The 22651-nt window shown below is 52.9% G+C and overlaps 5 non-coding genes across 5 annotated transcripts; 4 read left to right on the forward strand and 1 right to left on the reverse strand.

Moving 5' to 3' along the window:
• Nucleotides 1-2551: 2551 nt before the first annotated feature.
• TRNAI-UAU lies at nucleotides 2552-2645 on the reverse strand. Its single transcript has 2 exons — nucleotides 2608-2645; nucleotides 2552-2587 (listed from the first exon to the last, which is right to left on the reverse strand). It is a non-coding gene; the product is annotated as a tRNA-Ile (tRNA).
• Nucleotides 2646-11838: 9193 nt separating this feature from the next.
• TRNAR-ACG lies at nucleotides 11839-11911 on the forward strand. The gene has a single exon. It is a non-coding gene; the product is annotated as a tRNA-Arg (tRNA).
• Nucleotides 11912-16259: 4348 nt separating this feature from the next.
• On the forward strand, nucleotides 16260-16332 carry TRNAV-CAC. Its single transcript has one exon. It is a non-coding gene; the product is annotated as a tRNA-Val (tRNA).
• Nucleotides 16333-16718: 386 nt separating this feature from the next.
• TRNAA-AGC lies at nucleotides 16719-16791 on the forward strand. Its single transcript has one exon. It is a non-coding gene; the product is annotated as a tRNA-Ala (tRNA).
• A 2889-nt stretch (nucleotides 16792-19680) lies between these two features.
• Nucleotides 19681-19753, forward strand: TRNAM-CAU. The gene has a single exon. It is a non-coding gene; the product is annotated as a tRNA-Met (tRNA).
• The last annotated feature ends 2898 nt before the right edge of the window (nucleotides 19754-22651 follow it).

Here is a 22651-nt window from a genome sequence, read left to right on the forward strand (position 1 = left end):
CTATAAAATAAATGAGTCATGGGGATGTAATGTACAGAATAGCGACTATAGTTAATTCTTCATTGCATATATGGAAGTTGCTGAGAGAGGGAATCATCAAAGTACTTATCAAAGGAAAAACACTACACCTATGTATGGTAATGGATGTTCACTAGACTTATTGGGGTGGTCATTTTGCAATATACACAACTATTGAATCATTATGTTGCACATCTGAAATGAACTCACTGTTATATGTCAATTATACCTGAGTTAGCAAGAAAACAACAACAAAAACACAGGAACTTCGCTGAACTTACAGAACAGATCTGATGACTCTTTCCTGCTTGCTTTCCAATAAATGATCATATACGTGCAGAATTTCGTCGCAGATCTGCTATCATGACAGCTTAGCGCGTTGGGGAGAGTAGCTAACCACTCTCTCCTTTCTTCTGTAGCTGCCTACCAACATCTAGCAAAACATTCCAGGTTGAGTATCACCAGAGTGGTTTCGATAGCATCACAACAGTTCTTTATGGAAATAACCGCTTACCACTGAGGACACAACTCACTTTTCAAAACATACTTATTGGGCAGATGTTCAATAAGATCTGATGAGGAAAGCAAAGGCCGGCAGAAAGTAACCAAAAATGAATTATCTGACAACACGTGGCCCACTGATGCGCATTGGAGACACGCAGAGCATGACATGCCTACAGCTTCTCATGACTCATGCTTTACTAGACAATAAAGGGTAACCCTATCTTGACAACTGCCACCCCTCCAAGATCCTGTAAATCTCACTTTCAACACACACCAAGTCCTTGGAGACTTACTTATCCCTCACCCCCACTAACTAAAAAGTATACAATCAGTCACTCCTCACAACCCCTGCACAGCTCTTTCTGCCCACGGGTCCTGTCCCTGTGCTTTAATAAAAAGCAACTTTTTGCACCATGAGACGTCTTGACCATCAGGCGGCCGACTGGATGGAGGCAGAGACCAAAGAATTGAATTAGGATGCTAGACCTGGGAAGAAAAATGATCCACATCTTGAAAATAAGGCGAAAAGATTACAGAATATCCTTTCAAAATTATATTAGAGCATGTTCAACATGCCCACCTAAGGGGCAACCGATTTTCTCGGATATTGCTACTCCAGGGCTTAGACTCCGTAAAGTTAAAAGTTATCCTGCAGAAGACTGATTAATTTCAAATGATTCTTGTCCAGCAGAAATGCAACTAGTTTCTGTCTTTTGGAAAATAACCCCAAAGATTATACTTTTTGCTGTTCTGTGGGACATTCGCTAGTTTTTCACTCAAGTTTGCAATATTATTTGAGCATTCTTTTTTTTTTTCCCCACTGATAATGCATTTACCAGTCTCTTCTCCTGTCACTTGAACTAGTTTACTATACTGTCCATTTCCTCATGAACAACCTAAATAAATCTCTGCCATTTAATCTCCATTGATACTTGAAGATTAGACTTTGACAGTCTCCAAGGTACTCCGGTGGCTGAGCAAAAGCTATGAAGTGTGAAAGTGTCCATTTTTATTATTATCTGGTGCTGTCCTGGATGGGACTTCCCTACGCTTCCCCAGGAAGACCACTCTGTGACTGTACAATGTCCAGACGCATGCAGGACACGTTTAGGAATCCAGACCTCAAGGGAGAGTTCTCTGGGCTCCGCTTCATTCCATGTACTACTTTCTGCATCCTGTTGTGGGTGGGACATACATGCGCTCAGGTTGGGGATAATCTTTACAGCTGGGAAAAGTACTCCAAATTACCTAGTTCAATTTACCCTTTGGGGCAGAGTGAGGAGGTGTGATGAGATCCATGACCAGGTGGGCTTCTTGTTTCATGGGGGTGGGGCGGGGGGGAAGCCGCATATTTCTAAGTCAAAATCACTACCTACTTCCTACCAACCTCATGCACAGCACTCTGCTTATTCCTGCACTGTTGGTCTGCAGATTTCTGGTTTCTGGATGTCATCGTCGCTCGTCCCGTTCCAGGCCCAGACAGCTGGATAATATGGGGATGCCAGGTTCTGCTTCTCAGGTGACCAGAGCTGCTCAACCTGCCATGGTTGTCGGTTCATCAGGGTAAAGTGGGGGCGGGGGGATACTAGAGGTGATGCTGTCTTCAGAAATCAGAAATCAGCATCTCATTGTTCCCCGAAGCTGGAATTTTCATCGGACAGGAAATGTCACTTCTGAGTTCCCTCTAATGGAGTTCAGGGCTCGTCACAGCAGGCAAGTTGCTCAGCACTTTCTAAGTATGTGCCCGGGGCTCCCCATGAGCCATCGTCTTTAGAGCAAAGTGGGAAGGGGGGGTGCAGGAAGGGCAGGGTGGGGCTAAAGAGAGAAGCTAAGTCACCGCAGCACAACAGACTCGGTCTGCAAACGCTTTCTCACATTATTCTGTTTCAAAAGCGCGAAGGAGAACCGGGAGGATACTTGCTATCGAACAAATTCAAACACATCGAAGATGGTGGGATGCGGTCCCCAAGGGCCTAGGGAGGCAGGAAAGGGTCTCTCCGGAGGGAGGCCGCCTCTGGGCGGAAAACGATGCTCCAGGTGAGGATCGAACTCACAACCTCGGCATCACCCGCACACATACTGCTGTATAAGTACCGCGCGCTAACCGATTGCGCCACTGGAGCACCTGCTCCCCACTTCCGGTCGCTAGCTACACGGCCTACGCAGGGGCGTCCGCCGGCGGGAAGCGAGCGCAGCCCGCGCGTCCCCCGCTGTCCCCGCGCGCCCAGGCGAAGCCGGTTCCTCTGCCACCCCGCCCGGGGCCCGAAGGCGCGGAGGGCGCTCTGCTCGCGGAAACGGCGGCGGCTGCTTCCAGGGACACACAGGTGCACGCGCTCGGGAGACCCCGACGGGCCCCCCAGGACCGCGCTCCACGCGCAGGGCTGGCCGGTGGCGGGGGGGGGGGAGGCGCACGGAGGCCGCTCCCCGCCTCTCCTCCCCACCTTCCCCCCCCCCCCGCGGTGTCCCAACACCCGAGGATGCTCGCGGCCGCCAGAGGGCGCGTGCGGGGCTGCCCGCTGCAGCCGAGTGACCCGCGACCTGTCGCCGGAGCCCGCGGCTCCTCCCACCCCCGGCATCCCTCCCCGGGACAGGACATGGGAACTGCCCGGGACAAACAGCCGGAACAGGTCCGAGATCGGCTCCCCCAAGTTCCCGGTGTCCCAATGCCACGTTCAACTAGGTTTTCAAAATATCTAACTGCGTTAAAGACCTCAGAGCTAGGAGAGTTGTGAGATGAGTGGTTGGAGGGAGGGGCTAGCTCCAGGTTGTGTGTGTGTGTGTGTGTGTGTGTGTGTGTGTGTGTCTTTACGTTTACCCGGAGTGCGGGGTCTTTCTTGGGGGTGGGTGACGTGGGAGACAGATTATGTAGAGTTAGCTGGCCGTTTCTATCCCTGACACTTTCTTCTTCTTTTTTTTTAAATTACCACTTGTCATGTACATGCGTATATGATATGTCAAAACAAACAAAAACTGTACTGTAAGATAGAAAAATGTTGAGTCCTATGTGAAAGGTACTATGTGTTTAAAGAGGCAAAAGAGCCCCTGAAGTCTTCTGGAAGCTTATAAATACCACTTGCCCCTAAAGGTGTCTTCCAACTCAGATAAAAGATTACCACGGAACTTAAGAGCACTAAGTAATGTCCCACTGTCTTCCACAAGACGGATAAAGGGCATCTGGGCACCCGAGGAAAAGTCTAGTGTACTGAAGCTACTAACTCAAAGGATTATTTTTTAGAGCTACATAGACCCTGAGAAAATCCTAAACTTTTCTCACGTGGGAAATGTGTAGGAGACTGAGCCTTGGTCCATCTTTTCTCAGACTAACCTAAGTCAGCCTCGTGCACTAAGGTGTCCACTGGAGGTCATGAATTAACCTCTCCTAAGGCATCTAGAATGGAACTATTTGGGTGCCACCCTTGGAGAAAATGGTCATTCTGTTTTCTACAGATTAGATCAGCTCAGGTATAGATCTCTGGTTGGGAAAGGTTTGGAACCTGTGTGTGGACCCCACCTCATCGTACTGAACTGCACTCAAGAATCACACTCCCTGGGGCCACTGAGCCAAGAAAATATGTTGCCCTTTCCAATGGAGCTCCTGCCAACCTTGAAACTTAAAGACACTCCTTTGCCATGTCTACTGTCCCTAAGTCTCAGGGTTGGGTCTCCAAGTGCACGTGGTTGTCAAAAGCGATCTTTACCTTGTCGAATTACATCTGATTTCCCGCCACAAATATCCCTTCTTTCCCCGGCCACTGGCACAAGCAGACTATCCTCTTAATTGCACAACGGACTCATACAAAAACCTATAGTTCTGAGCTAGAAATGTATTGCACACTCGACAAAATTCCAACTGAATTTTTAAACATTTTGGTATAGTGTATACCTAACAGGAAAGGTCAGCTGAGTGAACGTGACAAATCCCTCCACCCCGAGGAGGAGTCTTGTGTTCCTGGATCATTCATTCGTTCCAAAAATATTTATGTGGCACCTGCCTCATGACAGACAGTATGTTAGGGCTCAGAACACTGAAATGAATAGAATGGACAAGATAGTCCTGGCCTTCCCAGAATCTGCATTTTGAAAGCTTCCAGAAAGGTTCTTAGCAGCCCTCTGCGTCGTCCTCTCCTTATTCTTTATATTCACTTACTCATTAATTCCTTCATCAACAAACTTGCCGAGTGTCCACCGTTGGCCAAGCAGCGTGCTAGTCAGTAGGGGCAGGGGCCAAAGGTGTCACGTGGGCTAAAAGTATTCTGATGAAGGATGGAAGTGGGCAGTCTGACCAGTGCACCCTTAACACAAAACTGTTTTCCACTTTTATCTCCCCAGGTATCTCCCTGATTATCCTGTAATCTCTCTCGAGTCCCCTTCAGTCTTGTACAGGAACCTTCAGTCTTGTACAGGAATGCAGTGTTCCTGCCTAGTCAGTATTAGAAGTTAGAACGAAGGACACAAGCCATAACTTTTGAGGTACACGAGTGCCAAGGAAAACAAAGACATGGCTGGGTGGAGAGGTGTGGGAAATGATTTTTTTTTTTTAAATAACCTCTATACTCAAGATGGGGCTCGAACTCACAACCGCAAGATCAAGAGCCACATGCTCCACAACGGAGCCAACGAGGCGCCCTGGGAAATGATATAGGTTTGTGGTTTTTTTAATGTTTTAATTATTTGGGGGAGAGAAAGCATGGGCAGGGGAGGGGCAGAGAGAGGGGGACAGAGGATCTGAAGCGGGCTCTGTGGATGCGGGGCTCAAATTCACAAACTGTGAGATCGTGACCGGAGTCAGAGTCGGATGCTTAACCGACTGAGCCAACCGGGGGGCCCCTGCTACGTTTTTTGTTTTTTGTTTTTTTAAACAGAGACAGCAGGGAGGAAGGTAGAGTTCACATACTTAGGATGTCACCGAGTGTCCCTACCAAGGGGGACACAGGCGAGGACCGCGAGCTTCTACTCTTGAAGAGGTTAGGCTGTCATAGGATTAAAGCTGAAACAGAACGATGAAAAGAAGAAATAAGAGAAAAGGTAAGCCGGACCGTCAGCAGGAAGACAGGGGACAAGAGGCGACGACCGTTGCCAGGGAAAGCTGAGCATCAGAAAACAACTTGACTTCTCTCGACGTCACCGAGGAACGGATTTGGCGTCTGCTATTTCCCCCCCCCCCCTCTTTCTGTCAACAGGTATTGGCTGAGATCTTCTCGCATGTAAAGCACGGGGCCGAGTGTGATGGGAGGTTCAGTCGGGGCTCTTGTCCTCCAGGGACTTCCAGCCCAGGGACACCCAGAAAAAGCGTAGTAACAACGCAAGGCTGCGAGGGCCCGTGCAGGGTTCCAGCGAGGGGAAGGCTCTCCGCCGGCCAGGGCACAGAGACAGGAGGGGACAGGGCCGGGAGGGAGGAGGCAGAACTCCGCAAGCCGAGAGGAGATGGGACTTGGATGGTGGTTTAAGGATGGGGAGAAACCCCAAAGGAAGTGAGAAAATCGAACTCGTGTGCCTTCCCCTCACGTTTTTCCAGTCGGCACCCTTTTGTGTGAAGGGTGGGATAGGCCGTACCCGCGTCCTCATCCTGGTGGGCACCTTCGCGGGCTCGGCCCTGCTGTGGTGGGCCTTCAACCTCTCCACCAGGGTGAGGGTAGAGGTCCCGGGCACTGCCCCCGTCCCGTTCAGCGCCCTCTTGGCCATCTGCCGCGGTGACGTCACGGGCCGGATTCCTTCATCAAGATCGAGTAAGTTCTGCGCTCGAAAGGGAGGGCCCCACACCGATCCCCTCCTTCCCAGGAATTGTCGGCCCCTCTTTCCACCCCATGGGGGCCCGGTGGGGCGTCAGGCCTCTGGGGGGGACACCAGCCCAGCTGGAATCACCATTCTGGGATCACCATTCTAGAATCGCTATTCTAGATCTTTTTGCGGCTCCCTCCGCTTCCCACCAGTTGCCCTTGGCTCCCACCTTGAAGTCTGTGCCCTGCCTCTTTAGCATTCTAGGGACTCAGACCCAGGAAGGAAGGGGACCCTAGAGGGAGCTGCTGGCCTTTCTCCCCTCTCCCTTCCCAATTCAGACCACTTCACATTTGGTCGTTTTTTCGTGATCGTCGCCCTTCTTCTGTCCTTCCTGAGCTTTATCCCTCAGCCCCTTCCTGGCACCAGAAACACTGCTTTCTCTTCACAGTCACCTTCTTCCTCCGAGGTAGGGGATAGGAGGGCGAGGACCCCCTGATGCACCTGGTACCGGGCCGGGGTGGTGGTCCTCTGGGCAGAGCCCCTCGGAAGCGGGTCGGGGACGACTGAGGAGAAAGCGAATCCAATGCAAATGAGCCGGAGGAAACAGGGTCGGGGAGGCAGGGTGACGGAGCCCCTAAGGGACTGAGCCCTCAGGCCATAAACTAAGCTGGCCGCACAGGTCGTCGTTGCCTTTCTTTCCGCACAGGGACCCGTGTGTTCCTTGGGTTATTGCTGCCCAGTCTATACATCCGGAAACCAAGGAGCTCACACGAGGAAGCGAACATCACCTTTCTCTCCCTCTCCTCGATCCTTTCGCTCAGGGCCACCCTGTTTTTCTTATCTGGTGAACATTCTCGGGGCTCTGCAAGTCCTGGGGGTAGATCCTGAATGCAGAGCAATCACCTGTGGGGCTCAGCCCTTCCCCTCAATGCGGCTGGTTCTGGGCGGGGATTGGAGCAGTGGTTCTGGGCCTGGATTGGGTGCCGTGAGTGGTTGTGAGCCTGGATTGGGCACAGTGGTTGTGGACCGGGATTGGGTGCCGCGAGTGGTTGTGGGCCTGGATTGGGCGCAGTAGTTGTGGGCTGGGATTGGGCGCAGTGGTTGTGGGCTGGGATTGGGCGCAGTGGTTCTGGGCCTGGATTGGGTGCCGCGAGTGGTTGTGGGCCTGGATTGGGCGCAGTGGCATGTCCCCGCCCACCGCGGCTGCTCCTACTCTATAAAGTCAGAGTTTTGCCTTCATAGAAGCCACAGAATCTACTCTCCTGAATCTTCGGTAAGAACCATGTCTTGGAGATGAGAGAGGATTTGGAAGATGGATTCTAGCAGGACGAGGGGCAGGTGGGGGGGGAGACGGGATGGACAGAGAAGTCCGCTCCCTGCACCACGCTCCCATTGGTCAAACCCGCTTTGCAAAATGGCGCATCGTTAAACTCCCTGACAGGTATCAAGTAGCGTAGCGTTCCAGCTTCAAAACCGTCGTTGTTTCCTCGGGGATTCCCTGTTTCTGCAGCTTCCGCCACTTGTTGGCTCCGGTGCGTTTTGCGGAAGCCAATCCAAGTGGAACCCAAGCAAACACCAGTGGCCGATGAGGCCCGGCAACGGTCGTAGAGGAAACTGGGGAAACTGGGCTGGCCTGACCTCGGTGGCGGCAAGAAGGCTAACTGGAAGAGACACATCGCGTCCAACGTGTAACTCAAGGCTTCCCGGCGACACACACTCGTGTTTCATCACCGCGTGAGACCAGAAGGAGTTGGCCTGTGACCAACCCGTGTTCAGATACGGGCTAGGATTCCAGGAGTTTAAGTTTTCCCCAGAGGGAAGACCCAGGTGGGGGTCCCGGGAGGGATGAGTGTGTTTTGGCTCTTGAAATGAAAACCTTCTCCTCACCCTGAAGATTCCTGAGGCCCAGCCACCCGCACACGCCGTTCCCCGTCTCCCGGAAGTCGTCTCCTGAAGGTCACAAAGCTGTTCCCCATCTGTGAGGCCCAAGTGTTGGCAAAAACTTCTCTGCCCTCTGGAAATTTCACGAGTGGAACCTCTTCACTGTTGTATTATTCAGGACTCTTTCTGGTGCCGGGAACGAAGCCAGATCTAAACTACCTTAAACGATGAAAATCATTGGAAACACGCATGAGTAGCTCCTAGACTCAAAGAAAGCTTTGGTAGAATCCAGGCTACGCAAGAGATTTGGGCGGGGGGGGGGGGGGGGAGGACAGCTAGAATCCGAAGCAGGCTCCGGGCTTTCAGCTGTCAGCACAGAGCTCGACGCGGGGCTTGAACCCATGAACAGCAGGGTCATGACCTGAGCTGAAGTCAGACACTTAACCAACGGAGCCACCCAGGTGCCCTTAATTTTTTATTTTTTTATTTTTTGATGTTTATTTATTTATTTTGAGAGAGAGAGTGCACGCACGCACTCGTGCCGGGGAGGGGCAGAGAGAGGGAGAGAGAGAGAATCCCAAGCAGGCTCCGCACTTTCAGCCCAGAGCCCGATGCGGGGCTCGATCCCGCAAACCGTGAGACCACGACCTGAGCCCCTGAGCCGGAAACCAAGAGTCTGACATTGGACGTTTAACCGGCTGAGCCTCCCGGGCGCCCCTTAATTTTTTTTTTTTTTATCGTGTGCATGTCATACATGGAAACAACAAAAAGAATATTAAAACGTGTAAGAAATGAACCAGCAAATCTGGAAAAAAACATTGCCAGTGTATCTGCAGCCTCCGGCGCCCTGCCAGTGGCCTTTCTAGCTCTCTTCCTGCTGCTAGGCTCGCGTTCTCCAGCCGACTCAAACCACAGTTCCACCTGGTGAAACTTCCCTCAGCTGTGCCAGGCACCTTCTGGAACGTCCAGGCGTGCGCGCCCGGAACCCCCTGGCCCCTTCCTTCCTTCTTCACAAGGTCAGATGTGTCTCTCCTTCAAGACGAAGTCGGCTGTGACCCGGTCAGGCAGAGCTCCCGCCGACTTCCCCTCCGGAGTTCGGTGCCTCGTCTCCATGCCGGTGACAACACATTTTCTTCTTTGCTTCTGGGATGACCGGTCTCCTGTCTTACTGTGCTGATGAGTTTATATTTGTCTCTCTCTGGCTGGATGTTCGCTCCTCGAGAAAATGGGGATTCAGCTTCATCTGCGAATCCTGAGTGTTTCATACGTTGCTTGGTAAATACCGATGCAGTTATTGAGTTCTGAGTTATTGAGTTATTTTGAGTTTGAGTTTTTGACATGAAGTTGGGGGCCGGCGGCGGGGGGAGGGGGTGGGGACTGGACGTGGCTGTCAATGGAGACCACGTCTTACAGCCGAGATCCGCCAGGACCTTCCCTGCCCCACGTTATTTAATCTCCCAACAAACCTGCAAAGTGACGGTCGCCCTCACACCGCAGATAGGACATGCGGAGGCTGAAAACTTACGTGACTTGGCCATCGCATAGCTGATAAAAGGCAGGGTCCGGGTGTGAAGCTGGGTCTCTGTCCCCGCCCGCTCTCCCTTTCCCTAGCAGCGCCTTCTCCTGGACGGCGACGAGAAGAGAGGGTCCGCCTCACGTCGGAAAATGTTAAACTGCGGCCATGCCCGAAAGGAGCCGCTCACGAGGACGAAATAAATTAAAAATGCCGACAGCCGTTGAAGATGCCGCAAAACTACGTGTGGGAACCAGTGAGGGTTGTGTGTTTTGCAAACTTGGTGGCATAAATTACTGAGAGAGTTAAGAGTTGAAGGCCCCCGCTCCGTCCCGGGGGAGCAGACGGCTGAGTCCCTGCGCCGTGCTCTGTGTGGCACACGTTGGCCGCGGACACTCTAGACCTAGACACTGCGGTATCGTCTCACTCCGGGGTCGTGAAGATCCGTGACGCGCGGCATCATTAACAGCCCAAAGTACATGCTTCCGATACCTAGGTCAACACGTCAGGTGCAATGAATGTCCGGCTACTGTACCTGCATCGAATACAAACTGCAGGTCACGTTACTTCTCTGAGGGTTAGATCCGGAAATGGGGCCGTGATCTGATGTAGGTGAACGTAAGGAATAGAGCTCTCAGCTCTCAAAAATGCCTTAAAGGGTATTGATTTCATTTTATGTCAAACCCAGGGACGGAGCTGACTCCCGCGTGGGTACCCCACCGCCAATCCCACGGCCCCCACGCCTCCTTTCCAACAGAAACATGTTTTCCTTCACATGACAAAATCCCCTCCACCTCCTCGGCTTTGGAGGAGATAGACCCCCACTCCCGGCTCCAGAGGAAGAATAAGGATTGACCTAATCAATCACAGTGGGCCTGCTCCGGGGAATAATTCCCGCCAGTTATGCACATCTAGCCGGAAATCTACCGGGAGCAGACAGGAGACGTCGTCCTCCACAAGAGACAGAGGAAAGAGGCCTGTCTGGGTTTTTGTCTTGTTTTGTTTTGTTTTGTTTTGTTTTCCTTCTGGACTTTAAAGCTCGTGAGAGTTTGAGGAACTGCAGGGAAACCGGCTGGAGCGTGAGACCCATCTGTTGAGACGGGACGGGGTGCAACGAGTTTTTAAAAGTCTGGGTCCCGAGGACATCGTGGAGCCGCTGAATTAACCACGCGCTGGGCTTCCTCGCCCTCTGGGCTTGTTGCGTGTGGCAAAGAATCCACTTCGTCTGGGCCGTTGAATGTTGTGGTTTCACCGGCTGTGGATCCATTGCCGAAGGTTTCCTTTTACTGGGGCGGCATCTTTAGAGGTCGATGTCACGGACGCTGTGTGTCAGCATTCAGTTCTAAACCCTCCTGGTCGCCGGCATCGGGACAAACGCCAAGGCAACCACACAGGTACTACGAAAACTGCCAGGCCCACGTGCCTTTGGTTCGCTCAGCTTTCTCTTCCGTCCCATCAGGCTAGACACTCTCTTCGCTTAGGAAGCTTCTCGGCCACTGGCTCCAGCCCAGCCCTGCTGTGCGTCACTAGCTTTAGACCTGCTGGGCCTGCCCAGCCCCGGCAGCCTCACAGCCGAACTCAGGAAACCAGACCCGCAGCGCTGTGCCCAGAACTCCTCGGGGCTTCCACCCAAACCTCCGGGTTAGGAGAGCGTGGATTCACACGCCTGCGCGCAGGCCTTGCTCTCCCTCAATTCTTCAGGCACAGACGTTCACCGGGAACTCAGTTATTGCTGACCCTGAGGGTGCTGCCCTCAAGGGACACGCAATTCAGTGAGCGACACCCCCCCCCCCACCCCCGGGCAAACGGCCCGTGGGCAACACAGCGCCATCTAGGGGAGCCCCGGGCGCTCTGCGCCGACGACAGCGGGAAGGCACAAAGCCCAAACTGGCTAAGAAGGAGTCTGACCCGGTTGGCGGTGTTTCCCACCGCCTGCGGTCACGCTGGTCCCCGACCCCCGGCTTCCGGCAGCTCTCCAACAGCTAGGCCGCAACACCTCCATCATTTGGGGTTGGCAGGGGCTCGGCCACGAGGTCAGTGCCCTGAGCCGGCCGGACACCGAACTAATGAGTCCTCGAGGTAGACCGCGAATCCGGAAAGGGGCCGAGTGCACGCGAGCGACACCCAGAAACCCGGGGGACGGAGGAATGCGAGCACCTGGGGAAGACTAATTACTGATGCTTGAACGGCCACCTCCGCCGGCGGGGCCAGTGGCGCAATGGATAACGCGTCTGACTACGGATCAGAAGATTCCAGGTTCGACTCCTGGCTGGCTCGGCGGCCCCCGTCCTTTTGGGGGCAGAGGGGGCGGTGGGGCTTACCACCTGCAGGGGCTGTTTTATTTATTATGAGGAGTTGCATTAGAACTCTGGTTCCGTCCCCACACCCCTGAGGACGGAGGGAAGACGTCCGAAGCAGGCCAGAGTCAGGCACAAATGGACTAATGACATCTTCGACACCGGCCCATTTTGCATGAAACCATCTCCGGTTTGGGGACGCTCGCCCCTTTGTTACCGCTCCGAATCCTCTGACAATCCTGCTCCGCTTCCTCCCGTGCGGGGCCGTCGGAATCCACACCGCAACAATCCACAGCGACTTCATCCCGGACGGAGGAGAGAAGCTGGAGGGCGAGGACAGAACCCACGGGAATCATCCACCCCCCACCCCCCACCCCGAGAGAGAAGCAGCTGGGAGACGATGAGCCCTTCTCACGGTGACAGGGAAGACCTAGACCTTGGGGCTACCCAGTGGCAGGGTACGGGGCTGGGCTCAGCTGGGCGGCATGGGGGCCCAGACGCAGCGGGGCTCCCCCCGCCCCCGCAGGTGCAGAGCAGCCGCCCCACGTGGAGCAGTGCGCGCCCTGCGCATCGCGCCCCTCCAGCCCCGGGCCTCCAAAGTGACAGGTCCCTGTGGCCGCTGCTGCTGCGGGGCTCGTCCCCACTGCGGGGGGGGGGGGGGGTGGTCACCGACTCACACGCCGACAGAATGGCAGAGAGAGGATCCCGGCCAGTAAAGGGACGGACGTTCTATCCTACTTCGAGACCAACGCTGGAGGAGCGCAGGGGGCAGCGGAGAGAATTCGGGCGACAGAAAAGAGAACAGAAGGGCCTGGGCTGAGCGGCTCCTTCCATCCTGGCGGCCCAAACTTTGTCTTTAAACTTTTGGGAGCGGAGAAACGTTCCTGGAGTCCAAACTCAGGTGCCACCAGCACTGGTCGCCGCTCCAGTGACAACCACTATTAACAGCACTGATGTGTCTCCCAAGGGCAAGTGTGTAGGGATTTGCACCCGCAAACCCCGCGGTCCCAGACCTCCCTCTGTACGTCCGCTTCGCTCTGCGCTGGAAATCCCTCACGAGGTCATCGCTCTCCAGATGACCCAGATCACCATCGAGGAACCGACGTGAGCGGCTCGTGTGAATCGAAGAAAATAGGACTTGAAGGACTTGAAGAAAACGAACCTGAATCAGACCTCTCCAGGTAGGGGACCCTGCAGTGGGAAAGTTCCCATGTCCTCTGCCTCCCGCCATGACCCCACTTACAACTCAACCCACCCTGTCCCCCCCCCCCCAGCCTGGCCTGTGTCTAGACCCACTTCCTGCTGTGACGCGGTACCCGGGTGACCCTCCCAGACCCGCCGAAAACAAAACTTCTTCCTCTCCCAGACCGTCAGGTTGGCCAATGGCAAACAGGTACCTCCGGCCCCTTTGCTGCTGGATTCCTGCCCCGTTCCCGGGGTGCACCCCACCTTTGTGTCCCAAATGGAAGCATTTTCATTCTCCTGAAATTGGCTTCAGCCTCTGATTGCAGTCCCAAACCTGCTCTTTGTGAAGGGGACCGTGGGGGTAACACGTCTTCCTAACGTCTCTGTTGACTGGATTCATTTTGTTCTTAAAACAGCGATGTCGATTGACATCTTGCACACGGGAAAATAAAGTCACGTTGAACCCCCACGTTGGGGTCTTCCGACGGGGAGAGGAAAGTCCCACCGATCACCCTGCTGGACCAATTCCTTGCCTCGGACCTCAAAACCGAGGCCCAATTCCTCCTCCCATGTCTGCATTACGGAATGCCTTTTCTCCACGCACAGGGCAGTGGTTCCTTGGGACCTCTCCATAGAATTCCATATGAGATCAGATTCGAAAGAGTTTCACACCCAAGGGCCTTGGGGTCAATGCCATCTAGCATCTAGGGACGCACTCTGACCACCCCCCCCCCCCGGCCAACAGCATGCAGTAGGCCCTCAAATGAAGATTTGCCGGATGAGTAAAGGTGTCCAACTCCAACAGAGTTACTGGAGAGTACTTCTGGCTAGACCCTCAGGATAATGCCCTGACCTCCCGGCCTCCCGGCCTTCGCGCTCAGCTTAGTGCTGCCCCCTGTTGGAATGTTACTGAAATGCAAATTCAGATACAGCCCAGACTAAATTCATTTACCAGCAAACTTAGCTACAGACAGTGTCCAAATGCTTTATCCTGACATCCAAAGCCATTCGTGAGGAGGGCTGGCCCGTCGAACACCTTCACTCCTGGAATTTTTTCCCGTGCACGCTCGAGCAAAAGTAAGTCCTTCCTGATTTGCCTTCAAACCCTGTTGTTTCATTCTTCAGGGACTTGGCAGATTCTCTTGGGTTAAAGCAGATGAACGGCTTCTCATCCTCAAAACACTTGTGAGCACCGCCTTGAGTGGAGGTGCACAGACCATTTCTTACAAATTAATCGTGGCAACTGCCTCGTCCTTAAGCCACTAAGAGCTCCAAAAGGGGTGCTGTGTGATTGCCCAGCAGAAACGAGTATTCAAAAACGCCACGGGTGACGCGTTCTTGCCTCCTTTCGGCTGTGCGCAATTATCTTGTCCGTTCCAGGAAACCAGAGGGCCCCCCAGCGAGCATGTGGCCTCAGTTTAAGAATGGTTCCTCCTTGAATTGACCCTGTGAAAGAGTACAAGACAGAGGGAAACTGTCCCCTCCATGTCACCAATCTCTGAACAGGTGATAGCTGGGACCAGCATCGTCCTAGACACCGCCAGGATCCAGACCGTCAACTTTTCAAGAAGCCTTTACCCTAGAGGAAGTATGGGAAATGTAACAGCAATTTCACATACTTTCCGGTACAGAATTTAAAAAAAAAAAAAAGATGAAGAGAGAGACAGGTGGGGCACTGATGCAGTTAGAGAGGTCGGGGAAGGGCTCTCTAAGGCCGTGACATTTGAGTAATGGCCTCCGTGATGCAAAAGAGTCAAGTCTGGACACAGAAGAATTGAGAGGCTGACAGCTGGGGTGGGGACCTCTCTGGCCCTTGTTGCCAGAACCTCATGCTGGGCTCTTGGTGTGTCTAAGGCTTCGGCTCAAGGTGAGGAAGAGGAAAGGCCGTCAGCGTGGGATGAGATGCAGGGACGTCCCACGGGCCAGCCCCCTAGGAGTCATGACCTTCCCGAACTCACCCTTGCTGGAACTCTCACTAGATCTGACACCTGCTGGGGAAGCAATTACCCTACAGCATTTTCTGCTGGGCATTTACCGTGTGACTGGGTCAACCTGCCGCTGACTGGGTCCCTTGACAGATAGCTGTCTTGGGGCACAGAGGTGGCCTTGGAAAAGGTTCTCATTGGTTCTGGTTGTGACCTAGCAGGCGATCCCCAGGAATTCGCCCTGGGTGTCATGAAAACGTGGGAGCACGACGGTAGAGGTGAGGCCCAGGCACCTTTAACCGCCTGCCGCCACGCACCGCCTGTTCCCGACGTGCCTGCGGGCGTTTTCTCTGACAACTCTGGGTCACAGCCTTCGTTTCCGTCACTCTGATCTCAGGGCCGCCCGGTGCAGAGGCCTCCGCTCCACACTTGCCTCCATCTGACATCGGGCGTCATCCTTCTCCCTTTCCTTCCCGGGCTAAATAAGCCTTCAGACAAATCTCAATCGCGGGGAGCAGGGGCCCCTTCCCGCCACCCCCGAAATCCGCTTCTTCGGGCCCGGAGAACCGGGAGTGGCCGTCGGCGCATCCCCGGGCTCGGACGCCCCTCGCGGCCTGCCTGCGACCGCCTTCCGTCCCGCGGATCGCGGCCTGTCGGGCTTCTTCCCCTCCCCGTCCCGTCTGCGCCGAGAAAGAAGAAACAAAAAATCCAAAGTCCGTTATTACCTCCGTTTGAACTTGCCGCGCAGGTCAGAAGCCCCGCGGTTGCCCCGGGGCGTGGAGGTCGCCGCCGCCGGCAGGGGGAGGACGGCGCGGGAGGGGGGAGAGGGCGGGCTCGCGTCCCCCCAGCCCCGTCTCGGGCGCAGTGCGGCTGCGGGGACCCCGCTGTCCCCGCCCGGCCGCCCCGAGGCACTTCGTCGTTCACTCCAGTAATTAAACAGGCCTCGCCCTCCCCCCAGGGCGTTCCTACGGTCGCGCCCGCGCTCCCCTCCCCCATTCCCTCCCCCTCCCCCACCTCCCCCCGGTACCCTCCGCGCCCGCATCCCCCCAGGAGCAGTTTGGTGCCTACGCTCCGCGGCGGTCGTGCTTCTCCGCCCTTCCGTGGGGCACATTCGGGCTCTGGCTGTTCGTCTGCAGTACCGACCGGGACCGCCAGGCGGCGCACGTTTACCCGGGCGAAGGCGCATCCCAGAACAGAGGAGAGGCGCCCCCACGCGAGGTTTCCGTGGTGTAGCGGTCATCACGCTCGCCTCACACGCGAGAGGTCCCCGGTTCGAGACCGGGCGGGAACAGCGTGCGCCTTTTTGCCTCCGCGACCCGGGGCCATCCCGCCGCCCCCTCCGGAGGCCGCCTCGGCGCGGGGGTGTGGGGTTCCCGTCCCGGGGGACTCCCTCCCGACCCGAAAGGGCGCGCCTCTGTCCCGGAGAGCGCGCGACGGGAGGCTCTGGCGGCACCAGATCTTTTGGCGACTCTGTCCCCCTCCGCCCCCCGCGGAGGGACCGGTGACCGCCGCGCCCCGGGCCTGGCGGGTCTCGAGAAGATGCGCGCTCAGCTGAATCCACGTTCCGCGTCCATGAACTTGACCCGCCCGGTACTCTGGGTCCCCAAGGACGGGGAATAATGGAGACCACGCATCTCCTTATTAAAGAAAATCTGGAGGGACCCGCAGCACGTGTCTGGGGAATTAGCTCAGGTGGTAGAGCGCTCGCTTAGCATGCGAGAGGTGGTGGGATCGATACCCACATTCTCCACTTTTGGCCTCGGCCCCACAAACCCCCAGCACGTAGACTGTTAGGTTGTAAAATCTGTGACCCCGAAGGACGAGGCGCATCCAGTTGCTGCTTTTCTCCGTTGTCCCTTGCAGCCCGGCCCTAAGTGCAACACGGCTCAGGGACGTGCAACGCGCGTAAACCAGATTCAGAGAGTCCAGTAAACCCAAGAGGGATAAATCCAAAGAAAATCACACCCGAGCTCATCACAGTCAAACCGCTGAAGGTGAAAGAAAAGCACGTGAAAGCTGCCAGGGGAAAACGAAACCACAATCTGCATGTTTGTGGAATTCTTATCCGAAACCATAGAAGCTAGGAAGGCAGGGAAGGATGTTTTTCTAAATGCTAAAAGAAAATAATTGTTAAGCTGAAATTTTATCTATAACAAAAATATCCTTCAGACATGAAGGTGAGATAAATACATTTCTCACTTGAAAGAGGACCGAGAAAATCCACTGGTATCAGAATAGCTTAAAAAAAAAAAACTGGACTGAAGAGAATTGACAGGGAATTTGGAGCATCGGCGGGGAAGGAAGGGGTGCCGGAGTGGCCCAGTCGGTAGAGCATCTGGCCCTTGATCTCAGGATCGTGAGTTCAAGCTCCATATTAGACACAGGACCTACTAAAAAATAGGTGAAGGAATAATTTCTCAGCAGAAAAGCAAGTATGAGAGACTGATATTCTCTGGAGCTCTTCAAAGTCCTTTTTATAATTTTTAAAGCAAGCTCCTGATAACCGAAAGCAAAAATTATAACACTGATTAATTTTCATTTCATCTAAATATACTATATTCACGACACAAATGGGTTAGAGTTAAGGGATCTAAAAGATGATAAGGTTTCTAGGTTTGACTTGAATGGTATGACATTGATTCTAAAATAGACTGCAAAATGTTAAGTATGTATAGGGTAATACATGTGCGAATTGCTATTATTAATAACCTAGATAATGGCTACATACCTATACAAATAGGTATAGTAAAACACACACACACACAAACACAAAAGACAAATTAATAGTGTGTTTCTAAAAGTCAAAAGGAAGTAAGAAGACAGAAAAAAAAAGGAGAATGAAGCACAGAATGAACAAAGTAAAAATCATAGACCTATACACAAACATATCCTTAATAACATTAAACGTAACTGGTCTAAACACAGCAGTTACATACTAGAGATGGTCAGAATGTATGAAAAATAAACCATGGCCCAAACATGTGCTGATTATAAGAAACTCACCTCAAATATAATGGCTTCGGTAGAGTAAAAGAATGGGGAAAATTAAGCCACTAAGGAAAAAAAAAAGTGAATTGGAGATGTTTATATCCGACAAAGTAGATTTCAAAGCAAAGAAACTTTCCACATATAAAGAGAGAGGTGGTGTAATTATTTGGTGTCTGTTCACCCAAGAGATGGAACTTCTAAAGGTGTATGCATCTGGCCACAGATCTCCCAAACTCAAACAAAAGTTAATAAACCTAAAAAGAAAATTAAACCAAAAACTCCACACTTCTGGCTGCAGGTGTTAACACTTGTCTCTATCAGTTGATACATCTAGCAGGTAACAAATCAGCAAATACGTTGAAGAACTGAACACCAGCATCCACCGATTGACCTTATAGAGCAAAGTTACAACGTAGGTAAGGAAGAAGAAGAAGCAAAGATTGGGAGAAGACGAAGATCGTACCAAAACTAGAAAACCAAGAACGGTCAGTGTGCAGAAGAGTGATGTTACTAAAATTGATACTTTAGGAGTTTACAGATTATCTATCTGTAAATGCCCGGGGGCGGGGAGAAAGTGGTGAAACTGGGAATTGGATAATTTCCTTCCCATCTCTTGTGGGCTGGGGTCGCCAGATTCCTTCTGGAGCTCCTGAGCGGAGTACCATGCCCAGCCAAGAGCATCTCCCCAGCAAATAAGTCCTGAATTAATGGAAGAGAAGTGATAGATGCAAAAGAATTGCACAAGAACAAAGTTCGGTAATTATCAAGTCCCCGGATGTGGGAGTTGAAGGAGGAGAATGAGTGAAAACTGACTTGGAAGTCTAAGCCCAAAGGACGGCACGCAGAGGGCTAGACGGGCTACTGCGGACAACAGAGGCGTCTTGAGTTGGGGCAGAGAAAGAGCTTCCAAGGTGGAGTCTAACAAATCTGCTTCTCAATTCGGGTTTTGCCACTGAGCAGCTCTGGGAAATTAGGAGCAATACTGAATTTATCTGAACCTCCATTGTATCTGGGAAGTGCAGATTTTGATAAATAGTTGTGTTGCCCGAATCCTACTGGACTCTGTGAGATAAGCTCCGCAAATCTCTCTATAATTACTGGTGCGTCACAAAGCAAAGCAAAGGGCAAGGCTTTTACTACATTTGGTTTGTGCTTTTCCAGGGAGGATGCCTCCAGTCAGGTAGATGTCAGGGGAGGTAAAACAGAGGAAGACAGAGAAGTACGGGCTGTAGACAAATGTGAGGATTATTTACTCACTTATATTCATTCATTTAGTCCTCCAGGCTGTGAACCCCTCTTAAATAAGCACCTCGTATGTTGGTTTCCAACAAAGGAGACCTTGGAAGGCGTAAGATCGCCTGAGATCTCCGAGGGCAGGAACAACCACATCACTGGAACCCCGGAGCAGCAAAAGCCAGGCATTACTGTCCCCAGTCCTGCAGCCCCGATGGACCTAGCCTTGGGCAGATTCCCAGAAAAGCCTGGACTTCACGGATCTTGGGCGTAAATTCCTTCGGGTGCGGCATTGGCTTATATGGAGTGATATTCAAGTAGCATCGATTGTATTTCTTGAAAGCTGAAAACCAATAAAGCAGCGGTGCTTGGAAAATATGTGATATTTTACTTTAAATGTGAGCAGCCCCTGCAAGCTGCCCTCTTAGCGCAGCCGGCAGCGCGTCAGTCTCATAATCTGAAGGTCCTGAGTTCGAGCCTCAGAGAGGGCAAGCTGAGTTTTTTCTTTTCTTTTTTTCTTCACGGTTGGCCAGAACCTAAGATTACTTTGATTTTTTTAAAAAAGAAAGAAAGAACACAAAGTAAAATTATCAAGTGGCTCCTGATAAGGATTGTTTTTTTCAAGACTGACTCAGTACTTGCTGAGGACAGTGAAATCAGTTTTGTAGTTCGTTGGGCTTCCCAGTGGTTTCAGGAAAATGAACGCTGGAGAAACTCAGATTGTGCCAGAAACTACAAGCTATACTGTGTTGTTGGTCTTCTTCTCTGTCCTATGCAAGAAGCAGGGGAAATTTCTCTTCCAACTCCCCGCTCTGAAGGTCCCCCAAGCGCAATTAAGGGGTGAGAGAAGTGTAAAATCCTTTTTGACTCTTTTAATCCTTCAATAAATATTTCTAGAGCACATCTAGCTGATCAATGGGCAGTTCTGGGGGCAGTAATTAAAGAGTGTAACAATGCAGAAACTCCCTCCCTCCCGGAGCTGCATCCCTGTGCAGGGGGGGGGGGGGGGGGTGAGAGGAGCAGACAAGAAGCAAATAGGAAAAATGAAGGATGACCCAGTGACAACGTTTACTGTGGGGGGATCGGTCGACAGTAAAGGGGGGCGGGAGCGTGGAGGTGGTTCGTTCAGCTTTCCAGGAAAGAGTCAGAAGAGTTAGCACCTTGAAGGTACTTTTCAGTCTCTCCTTCCTTCTTGCTTGTTGAGATCCTTGTGCCTTAGTTCTTCTAACACTGTCACTAGTGTAATTTTTAGCCATCAAGGCGACTGGGGGGGGGGGTGGTAGGAGAGCTATTTGCAGGTTGAGGTTAGAATTCACCACCAGGGTTCTCGTCTTGGACAGAACAGCCTTTCTTCTACGTGGCAAACGTAGCTCCTGGGGAAGGGAAGAGCCCGTGAGGGCTTGAGAAATGGATTGTTCTCTGGGCAAAGCAGGAAGCCGGGCTGCGGGACGTAAGGTGCGCAGGTAGCAGGGTCCCGGTGCCCAGATGAGCTCGGGACGTCGGGATGGTGAAGCAGCGGACCTGACTCAAATGTCCGTGGTGGAGAGAAACATTCTCGATTTCATTCCGCGCTTTGCCGGGCACGTGCGTCGGAGTTGTTACCTACTGAGTTCAGGCGAGGAAGGGAGAGAAGAAACACGTGGTTTCTTTCACGATGGAGAAAAGCCTTTTCCCGTGATTTCTGACTCCACGTCTCGAACATCCCTGACAGATAATTAGGATGAAAAGAGATTCTGAAGCCTGGAGCATCAGTGTTGATCTTTCCTGACCATTTCTTGACTTCTCTGAAATTAAATGCTGAGTAAAAGCCAGTTTCCATGTCCTCTTACAAATTCTTCCTCCTCCCCCTCGCCCTCCCTTATCCTTGTCCCGGGATCCTAGCGTCTCCTTATGCCAATCCTATCTTTCTCTGGGAGTTAGGGAGAGGGATCAAGGCTGACCCAGTGACCGGGGCCACGCTGGGAGGGGCTGGAGGTGCAGATGTGAGGCCCAGGGGTCCCCCACGTTCTCCTCCTGGGTGGCCATATCTCCAAATCGGGTGACAATCGCAGCCCTGCTTTTACAGGGAGGTACACAACTTCTGGGACAGCCCTGTCATTTCAACGGGGCACCCCACCCGCTGGGACCTTTCATTTGCCTTCTGGCTGCCGTTCAAGACAGTGGAAGCGTTTCGGAGCTAGATCACTGTCATGGCGACCAGCGGTAGGTCTCCCTTTCCCCCACACTCCCCGACAGAAACAGCAGTTTCGGTGCTTTTGCTGAAGTCATATTTGAGACGCTCTGCCCTCGGTCGGGTCGTCTTCAATGGGTAGTGACGTAACCCCACGCACCCGGTGAGATCCACACAATGGGCTGGGGCACGTGCCCAGAAGGACCACAGGTCAAAAAGAGGCTTCGAGCATGAGAATTGGGTCAGGTGTCAGAATGCCCTTCTTTGCAGTGAGAGTCACGGGAAGGACCCCTGTCTCCAGCAACCATTCTTCCTTCTTTCTTAATAGGCTCCTGCGGTCCCTAGGGCTTCTCTCCTGAACTCAATCCCAGGAAACGTCGGGCCTTTTGTAAAAAAAAAAAAAAAATGGCAATGTATGCATTTCTGGTGCTTTTCTGATTTCACGCCCAAGGCAGCTCAGGCTTAGCCTTTGACCCACACTCTCTGTCACCGGGCTGTAGACAAAGAAGAAAAACCTGAGAAAGAGCTGGGGAGAGGGCGACCGTCATCCGCACCGGGCTGTGCTGGGCGTTTCCGACTCAAGATTCCCAGCTTCAGGCTAGCGAGAAGGTGGGCCTCCTGCCCTATTTTCTGGACAGAGAGGTCCTGGTGAGAAGAAGGCCTCCCCGCTTCGCCTCGGGAAGCAAAGAAGGCCGGCGAGGGGCACCTAGAGACACAGGGTGCAAAGGGAACCCGTGGGTCTGCGGTGTCTGTGCCCCATGTGTCTGGAGGGGAACACAAAGGTCCAGGCTGTCAGGGGCAAGAAGATGGGGAAACTAGGGGGATTCTCAGAGAAAGGCCATGAAAAGAGAGTAGAAGTACGATCTTCCTTAGGGAGATTCATGACCCGTCCGCCAGGACCCCTTCATGCTCTTATTCAGATGACAGATGAGTGGATCTGTCCACTATGGACATGAGTGGATCTGGGCTTCCATTCACGAGACATTAATTAAAAATCCCTTCCGTATCCGCCGCTTGGGCTCAAGCCTTCTCCGTGCCCGTGATTCCTTCTTCTCCCTCCGATGTCTACACCCGGTGTCTCGACGACTGCTGTACATCCGTCCTCCCCAACCTCTGCAGAATCCTTCTCTCTCTTCCCACTCGTGTATCCCTTCACCCATTCTATGATGTTTACGGAGGATGTGTTTATTCTATGCGGGCAGCGCCCTGGGCCCTGAGG

Source organism: Felis catus, chromosome B2 (assembly GCF_018350175.1).
Source record: "Felis catus isolate Fca126 chromosome B2, F.catus_Fca126_mat1.0, whole genome shotgun sequence".
NCBI lineage: Eukaryota > Metazoa > Chordata > Mammalia > Carnivora > Felidae > Felis > Felis catus.